The sequence below is a fragment of the Marmota monax genome, unplaced genomic scaffold (assembly GCF_021218885.2).
Source record: "Marmota monax isolate L192 unplaced genomic scaffold, Marmota_monax_Labrador192_F-V1.1 WCK01_AAM20220418_F8-fsc00017, whole genome shotgun sequence".
In the NCBI taxonomy this organism is placed as follows: domain Eukaryota; kingdom Metazoa; phylum Chordata; class Mammalia; order Rodentia; family Sciuridae; genus Marmota; species Marmota monax.
In genome coordinates this window covers 15,295,896-15,306,695 of record NW_026695241.1, presented here as the reverse complement: position 1 = coordinate 15,306,695, position 10,800 = coordinate 15,295,896, and the positions used below count along the sequence as shown (strand labels likewise).

The following is a 10,800-nucleotide window of genomic DNA, read 5'->3' as shown; positions in this document are numbered from 1 at the left end:
GGTAGGACCACTATCTTCCCATTTGCAGAAAAAAAAAAAAGGATTAATACTCTTTCTTCAAGCCTTGGACTCAAGACTACCAAAGTAAATCTTTCAGGTGAAAAGAGTGGGCTACCTAACACTGGCCTTTTCAGGACCTTTGTTTGCTGTTGTTTTATCTTTTCTTATTGATTTGTAAGTGTTCCTTACATATTAAGAATATATGTCTTCACTTCTGAATTATGAATAGACTCACAGAGTTTACCCTTTGTTTTATTAATTTTTATTAACCAAATAAAGTTCTTAAATTTCAGTATAAAGAAATGTGACAAACTTTTCTATGATCTCTGGGTTGCTGTCATATGAAGAAAGTTTGCTTCTAATCTAAGATGATTAAAATATCATCCTTCTGTTCATTTTGTGGTATTTAAGTCATTAATTCAATTGCAATATATGTCTGTGCATTATTCAAAGTAAATACATTTCTAATAATTTTTTTTTTGCAGTGCTGGGATTGAACCCAAGGCCTTGTGCATGCAAGGCAAGCCCTCTACCAACTGAGCTATATCCCCAGCCCCTTAAAAAACATCTTTTTGAAAATAAAATTCTTAAGCTTGCAATCCATATATATAAAGACACAGATTTTTTTCACACTATATGTTGGTATAAGAAATGTAATAAGATTTTTATGCTCTGATAAATGACTGAATATCCAAATCTACTTACATAAGTAAACGTTCAGGGTTGTGATGAGAAGGAAAGGAGAACCAATACAGATGCCTACAAAGGGCCAAGCACTTCCGAGGACGATAGATATGGCATTCCACAGAGCTGAGTTTCAGAGAAGATAATAACTTATGTCTAAAGTCACATGAATGAAAATGTAGAGCAACTAGTTAAAAACCAGGTTCACGTGACTTCAAAACACAGGCTCTTTCTTCACAGAGACATGATATTCTAACCATATGTCTAAGGGATGTATGATTCTATTTTTTCTAAATGCTAACTAACTAGTCCATTTAATGCCTTGGATAACAGTTAATATCATCATGTATTTCAGTACAGAAACTTAGGCAAAATTGTAATACGAATGGCTCTCTATTCCTGAAGTCTAGAAAATGTATCATCCTGTTTTTTCTGCCCTAGTTTTATGAATTTCTAGACTGGAATTTAATAATGAAGTGATCATGAAAGTCCACAAAACTTCTAGACAGAGGGGGATTTTGTCCTTTTACGTGTACCTCCCAGTCTTCATATACTCATTCAGAATGATTAAGGATTAGAATACAAAATGCTTTGTGAAATAATATAATCAAAGAATAAAGTCAGAGCCGGGCACAATGGCACACACCTGCAATCCCAGCAGCTCAGAGGCTGAGACAGGAGGATCACGACTTCAAAGCTAGCCTCAGCAAAAGCAAAGTGCTAAGCAACTCAGTGAGACCCTGTTTCTAAATAAAATACAAAATAGGGCTGGGGATGTAGCTCAGGGGTCAAGTACCTGTAGCAAAAAAAAAAAAAAAATGAAGTCAGGATTTTTTTGTTTTTGGTTTTGGTTTTGGTTCCAGGGATTGAATCCAGTAGTAACCAGTGAGCCACATCCCCAGACCTTTTTTAGATTTTGTTTAGAGACATGATCTCATTGAGTTGCTTTAGGATCTCACTAAAGTTGCTGAGGCTGGCTTTGAACTAGCGATCCTCCTGCCTAAGGCTCCCAAGCCACTGAGATTACAGGTGTGAATCTCTGCACCCAGCATAGAGTCAGTTCTGTCCATTACTCTCAATTATAGGCCAACATAAATATTTATGTTAATGTTATGCATGTGAATTTTTCTGTTACTCTCATATCAATACAAAAAGCTTATAAGCACTTTTGAGCTTAAAAAACATGACCACTTTTTTTGTGTAAATCCTAGCTGATATTTGCAATCACCAGGTAAATGAAAAGCAGAGCAGACACTATTTCTCCTGATTTTACAGGAATGATAAAGTTATACTCCTTTTCCCAATGAGTGAGGAAATGAGTGAGCAAGCAAATAAGCAGGAGCTACAGTCTGGCTTCTGCAATCCTTGATTCAGTTTCCAAACAAGAGAAAAGAAAAGAAGAACCCAATTTCAATTTTAAAATGCAATGGAAGTCTAATAAAAATAGTTGTAAAACAATTTAGTCCATTAGCATCTGATTTTAGATTTACTCTGTTATGAAAAGAAATAATGTAATCCCTGGCTGTAGAAATATTTGAGCTGAGAGTTGAGAGGAAAATTATCTGTCCTTGAAGCCTAAAAATAATAATAATTGTTATTATTATCATAAGTAATAATAACAAAGAATTATTATGTAATAATTATTATTATACAGGATGGAGAGTCTTCTGGATTCCATTCTAAGTCAATAACTAAAATTCATAAAGGATGTACACTACTCTTATATCTTCTTAAAGAAAGGTCAGTTTCCGTGTTAAGTGCATACTGTGTGCAGGGCATTCTGAAGGATACTAAAGAAATAGGTTGTAAGTTGGATGACTATGAAAACCAGTATTCATCATGGGTGTCTCTGAGGATGTATAGACAAGGGAATTCTTTTGGCATCTCTATTTCCAAATTTCTATTCAATTAGCATCTGCTCATTTGGAATGAATACATAAAAATGAAATGTATGGAAAATAGATATAGTAAATGCTGTCTTATTATTTACGGGAATAAGTTCCCCATGTTTATTGCAATCCTGCCATGCTGAAAGAGATTCTGCATGGAAAATCCGCATTGACTGAACACGTACTATGTGCCAGGCAGTTTCATAGATGCTAAGAAACATAACATTCCTCACCACAGCTCTGAAAAGAATATATTAATGTTCTCACTCTATTGATTTGGAAACAAACTCCTAGTGAGGTCATGTAAATTGGTTTTGGTTAGGCATCAGGGTTGCAGACCCCACCTATGGTATTCTTTTCATGTTGCCATGATAACTTTCTTTTTAATCCTGCAGATAATAGACTTTTCCTTTGCTGAGAATGCCAGTCAAAGGACTGACTAAAATGGAAAGTATGTGAAGTCCCTAACAGTTCCATGTTTACTTTTATTTGTGAACCCTAATATAGCAATATGAATTCCTGCTCTATTATCTCTAGCACCAGTAAACTACTGCATAATATCCAATCAGTATATTTGTTGACTAAGGTTTTCCTTTTTTTCTCATTGGATAAAACAGAAAAAAAATTTTCAAACACTTGTTTTAAACAAATAGAGTTCAAATAATGGCCTATGCTCCATAATTGAGATTGACTACATACCTAATCATACCCAAAAATTTTAGTTTGCACATTCCAGGTTAGAAAGAAAACAAATCAAGTGGAACCTACAGGATTGCACTCAGTGAAAGAAAAATCGAAGAGGAATGGATTTTCCTTTTTGAAAAAGCCAACTTTTAGTCAGGAATGTTGGTGATGAAGAAAACCTTTAAGGTTTTAAAGTTTCCAATATCTGAAAAAAACCCTCATATTTACATGAAATATAGCTCAAGTGATATTTATTAGAAATAGAGATGACTTCTAGCTATCAGGAAAATTTTATTCTTGGAAAGATTTAGTAACTGGAATTAGAGGGACATCTGGGCCACCAATGAGGAGCTGTTTCTTGATCTTGGTACTGGTTACCAGGTGACATTGAGTTTGAATATTATAGTTCAACACAGTTTCTAAGCAATGACTTCTAACAATAAAGACACTGAACACCATAACACCATGACTCCACGAATGTTTTTTAAATGAAGGTTTTATATCTTTGTTCCACAGATTAAAGCAAGAGAGAGAAGGACATGAGAAGAGCTTAGTATAATTGGTACTCATATTTTTTGTAAAAGAAAAATACTAAGACTATTTCCTTTTGTTTTTTTTAGAAACTGGTGTTTATATTCTGTAACCTTATTTCCATTTTGATTATTAATAACTGTCTGCAGAACAGCTCAAGACCACTCGGTAGTTGTTCCTACCCATTCAGTGGCCTGAGCAGAGGGAGCTACAGACCAGTCTTCAGTGGCTGGCTAAGCCCTCTAGTAGGGAACCACTGGCTAGGCACAGAGGACACCTGCACACCAAGTCCCTCTTAGCCTCAGCATTCCATAATCAGTCTCCAACCTCAGGTTGAGTAGCAGTGAACTCAGGAGCAAGAGCAGTCCATCCACCCTGAAATTCGTCCCTGGTCACAGCTTTTTCAGCAGCAGCCTGTGCTTCTTTTTCAATCTCTTCAGGATCTCTGTAGAAGCAGAGATCAGGCATGACGTCCCATGGGTGTTCATGGGAAATGGTGCCATGCACACGCAGAACTTCTCGGGCCAGCATCCACCACATCAGACCCACAGAATGAGCTCCCTTGTTGTTGCACGGAAAGGCAGTGTCCACATAGCTCAGAGGACTGAGTCTGTGTTACACAGAGCAAAGGTAGGTAGGTTGACATAAAATGCTTCTGTAAGAGGATGGTGGTTAGCCCTGGGATCAGTAACCACCCAAAGGCGTGGCTCCCAGAAGGCTGCCTGGATCTGGTTAGCAAAGGTTCCAGGAGTAAAGCAGCCAGCAATAGGAGTGGCTCCGATGGCAGCAACGAACTTCAGCACAGCCCGCTGGCCAGTATTCCTGGAGGATATGACACTGACATCAGCAGGGTTTTCAACGGCAATAATGGCACAAACTGACCGCAGAAGCTTCTCCCAAGTCCTCTTCAGATTTATGATCTGCCATCGCTTTTCCTTTATATATGTATATGTGTGTATATATATATATATATATATATATATATATATATATATATATATATATATATATAAAATTCCATCTGGAAATCAAGAGTTGGGCCACATAAGTGGGTTCCTGCTGCAAGGAATTTGAGGACATAATCCTCCTTCATTTGCAGGACATCAAGGGCTCTTGACATTGTGACAATTTCCCTTTAAAGTTACGAGGGGAATTAAGAGCAACACCATATGGGCCCCTCCCTGGGCAAAGCGGAAAGGACTAAGAATGTTTCTTAAAATCACTTAACAAAGTAAAAAAAAAAAAAATGTCCCTCTTAGCCCCAACATCCCATAACCATTTGATGTGGGATAAGAAGGAGTGATCATACACAACAGACCCCTGATCAATGACCTTTTCTCCTACACAAGTTCATGCAGGTACACAGACACACACACCAGCTGACCCATGCCTGAAAATCAATCTTTGTCCTATAGAGTCACTTTTGAGTAGGGCTCAGGCAATGATATTCCTAAAGGTTAGCTGTGTGGCAGTTTTCATTAATATCATTGTTGATAAGCCAAAAATGGTTTGTAAGATTAAAATTATTATTTTTTGTTTGTATTTTGCTGTTGTTGTTTTGGTACTGGGGATAGAACCCAGAGTACTTTAACACTGAGTTACATCCACAGATATAATATTAAGTTTTTATTAATATACATTTATTAAATTTTTATTTATTTATTTTTAATTTTGAGACAGGGTCTCATTAGTGTGCTTATGCTCTCACTAAGTCTCTGGTTGGCCTCAAACTTGAGATCCTTCTGCATTGCCTCCCAAGTTTCTGGGATTACAGGTATATGCCACCATGACCAGCTCATTATTTTTAAAGTTGATCATTTTAACCCCAAATTCTATTTAAAATCTATTAGAAAGTAGTGAAAAATTACCCCACTTAACTTCAACAGAACCTAGATAGTTTTCAAACTTTAAAATTCATAGCATATCTGGAATATTTGCTGAAAATGTAGACTTTTAAGCTTTACACAGAAACCTAATTCAGTGGATTTGCAGGGACAGCCTCCAAGAATATGTTTTTCACAAGCATACCAGGTCATCTTGAAGCAGATTGTCGCATACCACACCTTGAGAAACACTGCCCTTATTAAAACTTCAGAAATTAACAAGTTCCAGGCAAGTCCTGTGTGGGACTCAAAGAGTTCACCATTCAAGTGTGCCCAGACCCAAACCATCATATGCTTTTCACCATGAAACTACAGCAATGACTCAAGCCAGGATACGGTAAAGCAAGGGGAAGGCAGGTGAGTTCACCACGTTCTCTTGGTGACTTTAACATGCTGTAACCTGGCTGAAGGTTAATACATTTGTAAACTTTCTTCCAGTACTTTCACAAATTTTATTTTGGGAAACACAAAGGTTTATGTGATGGGTACAATTTAGTAAACTGTTATGATACCCTGACCCATGGTTGGCTAAGATCTAACATAGGCTTTGTCTGATTAGCAGGCAAATACCCAATTCTGAAGAAAATCTCATCCATGGCAATTGTGACTCAACCTTTCACAACAAATATATACATATTACATCTGGACTCTTACAGACTGTCAGTTACAGGGTGGCTTACTAATTTTTCCAAAACCTAGAACCTCATTATGTCAGAATATGCAGCTACATGTTTATCTTCTTTCTTAGGCAATCTTCCTCTGCATTATCATCTAGATCATTTACGTGCTTGGGTTGACTGGAGCCAAAGAAAATTCAATTGCAACCCAGAAACAACAGAAATGTGTCATCCTGGAATGGCTATATGGCCTGCTTGTCCAACAAAGGCACCTGCTTCTCATGAGTAATGCCAGATGTTTCATGGACAGATACAAGCCCCTATTACACATCTGCTTTATGCAATTGTGCAATGATATCACAAGGGAGTTCTCTTTATCTGACCCTGGGTTAGCCATTAGCTGTAACCTAATGTTTCAAGACACCAGACCTTGAACTCATTACCCTTGAATCCTTTCCTGCACTCTCTCAGAAAACACATCCATAGAGAGACAAAAAATAATAATATCTGTCCAATATATTCCCTCATCAACTCTGGACCAAATCAATTATACTTGTAGACAAGCTTTTCTGGTTTCCATTAAGGAGGTGACTGGACATTTGCTGTAAGATAATATTTGTTGGTTGCAGTAGGCAAATGAGAACTAACTCACATTTGCAAATAGCTTGGGAATGAAAATTCACTCTACTGGTGATGCTGAAAGCAGGTATAAGAAAGTCCTCTGAAATCTGGATAGCTAATTGTAAATATTTTAGGTAAAACCACCAAGAACTAGTAATAACTGCAAGAATTATAAGCACTAACAACTTGTCTTGAATTATATAGTCCTGAAAAAAGTTGAAAACTCGGAACCATAACTATAGTATGCCTACTCTACTTGTCCAACAGGTATTTATAGATTGTCTTCTCTAATCCACTCATTGGTGTGAAATGCTGTAGAAATAGCCATGGGACTTACGTCTACAGAATCCAGAGGGGGAATGGACAATTGGAACAGAAACAAATAGACAAACTGAGATAAATAACCTGAAGGAAAGCAGCATGGCTGTGACCCAGAAAAACAGGAGGTACCTACTGTAGAGAGGTCAGATCAATTTTTCACCAGTATGTGACATTTAAACTAAGCCTAAAGGATTAAAAAACTAAAATCATGCCAAGAACAGAAGAGTGTTCTGGATAGAGGAAATAATGGGGACACGTCTTATAGGTAGAACCAAGTTTGATATGTTTTAGGAACTGAAGGAAAGTCAGTATGCCTGGAAGTAGGCAAGAATCAGATCTTGGAGGACTTTTTCAGTTAATTGTCAGTGTAATTGTCAGTGGTTCAAGCTTTCATTTAAATGAGATGGTAAGACATGAAAGGGTTTAAAGTGAAGATGGTACAATTATATAAACACTTTAAAAACATCATTCTGGGGCTGAGAATATGGCTCAGTGGTAGAGTGCTTCCCTAGCATATCTGAGGTCCTGGGTTCAATTCTCAGCACAAGGGGGGAAAAAAATCACACTGGATTCAAAGGAGAGAATACAATGGAAAAGGTAGAGCATGGTAGGCTGTTCTGTTAAAGCAGCAATTCTCTAACATACACTACACAGAGACATCTTGGTGACTTTGCTAAAATGCAGATTAGGATTTTCTAGGTTTAAAGTAAGATTCTGCATGTCTAACAAGTTCTTTGGTGATACAGATGCTACTAGTCCACAGGCCACACTCCAAACAAAAACAGCATGAGAATACCATTAGAGTCCTGACTCTTATTCTTGTAAGGTAACTGCTTGGGCCACCGTGGAGAATGTGGTAATGGAAGAAATTTGACAGAATTGAGATATATTTCAGATTTAGACCTGACAGATTCTCTATAGCAATGTATGTATTAAGATCTATGAAACCCAAATTTCTGAAAGTGAAAGGGAATCTTGGAAGTTCATGTCTCAACACTGTTACAGATACAGGTAACAGTTAAGGAATTAAAGGTAAGGACTGGAACTTTTCATGGGTAGGTTGGAAAATGAAGACCAGGTCGAGGTGCCTGGTGGGTGGATGTTGCCCAGGATTCAGTCTGTTTGTCTAACAGCGAGGACTTACCAGTAGCCTGTCAGTGAGATCAGAAGACCAACTGCAAATATGTAGAAATCTTGAACATCAGAGTGCAAAGCTTCCAGCTTAGTTCTGCCACATTTTAGTTGGGTTGTCTCTGAAAGAAATAAAATCACTAATCTCACATCTTGTTTCTTCACTCAATAAAATGTGATATAATGAGATCATGCATATGAGAACACTTAGCATGGTGTTTATCATAAAATGTTACTAATAAATATCAAGTTACACTTATTTGTCTTTATGGGGGCATTTTCTACATCTCCCAATGTCAAAAGAATAAAATCATCTGTTAGATTTAGAAGGGTGTGATTTTACATTCTGGACTATGTCTCTGTGTGTAATGCATTATTTCTTCACCTGGAAAAGACATTTTCTGACAAGGTAGTTGGAGAACATTGGGGCAATCAAAAAACCATCTTTGGAATCCACAATGCCCATACTTTTGCAAATGCTACAAAGATAATTTATAATTAAATATAACATGTATAAATGGGTTTATATAGGACCTAAATAATTTACCCAGTCCCTTCTCCATATCAGAAAGGAACAGGACTCATAAGTTATGAAAATTCAGGAAGAGTTTGGTGATACTGAGGTGGGTTCCTTCAGGGTTTCACCACGACCATCAAGATATTTTTGTTGATGCCTTGATACTAGTTTTCTGTTCTTTGTTATATTCCTTTCTACTAAGAAAGAGGCTTGCTGGCTTCATCTTTTCTGGTTCCATCTAAAGCCATTCCCCCTTTCTGCATTTGCAGAGGGAATGAAAAAACAGCTGGTCCACAGACTACATAACCTTCGTCTGGTGTGAAATGGGGCCCATTTCAGTTATGTGTCTGTTTTAATTAACAGCAAATACTTGGATACAAGCAAAGTTCCAGAAGTTCCCAAAAGTTGTTGGATCTTCAAGCAGGAAAAATGTGACCCTTATAAAGTAGCATCATTAAGTCATGTTAACGGTAGTCTTCCCAGTGATGCATAGGCAAAAGTTGGCCCTTTGAAATGATAAATTCAAAACAATGAGCTTTTTGTTTTTACTGTATAATCTTAAACATCTTTACCAATTGTCCATGATAGGGAAGAATTTACAGAGTACGTCTTGTACAACACTATGAGTCAAAAACTTGTTGAAAACCCTATGCCTGAAATGATCCACCAGGAATCTCCTCCCAAAATGTATCTACCCCAGTCAAGGCAGATTAAACTTTGTCCCCAGCTCCACTAGTCCTCCTTCTCTCTCCTCTCTGCTAGAATATTCCTCAAATCCCAAAAAAAGTTCTCCAAAATTCCCCTTTGCTATTCACTCCGATAGAAAAAGAAGTACTAATTTTGGTCATTGTCACACTCTTTTGGTCATTGTACACACATTTGTGACCACATCCAAAATGCTACATGCAACTCTAGTTCCCTAGAAGAACTTTTACATATATTTCTAAGCTTATTCCTCAACTTCATAAATTTCCTCAAACTCAGAGCAATGTGCTGGCATTTTCCACCCATGCAAACGAACACAGTTCTCTTCTGCTCAGAGCCGGATCACATCATCAAGGAACTGAAAATCATACTATATAAATTATCCAGACCTTAGAAACCAGTTCTTCCCTCTTGTTCTTCTCATGATAAATAATGCCAAGTATTTGAGTTTCACGGATGAGAACTTTTTCAAGGGACCTGACAGCCCTTATCTCTCACCCATACTTCTGCAATAGCTTCAGGTTCTCCATGCTTCCAGTTCCAACCCACTTAAATCCATCCCACACACTGACTCCAAAGGAGAACTTTCAAGGTGCAAATTTGTTTATGGAATTTGGACAAAAAACAATTAACACCTCAAATCCCCTGATGTTTTTGTCCAACTTCCTCACCAACCTATAAAACCTTTAAGGCAAAGAACAAATCACATTCATTCCATTTACCTACAATCTAACCCCAGACATGGCACTCAATAGATACTATATAAATGCTTGTTGAATTATTAAGTATTGGATTTACAGAATTACAGATTCCCCAAAATGGTGAACAAAGAAGCAGTAGAGAAAGCAGAGCAAATGGCAAAGGTGCCTAACTTTAAACTGTCACACTCTCTTCTTGTTACCCAGAGCAGTTGAAGTCTTATCCAAGACAGCTTATATCACAACCTCCTACTGCACCCAGAGCTTTTGAGATAACCCTCACATCTGAAGTGATAATCAGGTAAATCATATTGCATGCCAACATAGTATTGCTGAAACATAGCAAAGCTATGCTCTTGGCTTTAAGTAGGGAATGGGATGTTTTCTGAACACAGTTCCACTAAAATGCATTTGAGGTATCTGTCTTCCAACAATAATATCTCAACACCCACATCTGCCTCACTCTTGCACATTCATGCACATACACACACACACACACACACACACAAGTTTTGGATA

The 10,800-nt window shown here is 37.4% G+C and overlaps 1 pseudogene; it reads right to left on the bottom strand.

Annotated features, from left to right (window-relative positions):
- Positions 1–3,943: 3,943 nt before the first annotated feature.
- On the bottom strand, positions 3,944–4,908 carry LOC124090471 (small ribosomal subunit protein uS2B-like; annotated as a pseudogene).
- Positions 4,909–10,800: the final 5,892 nt, after the last annotated feature.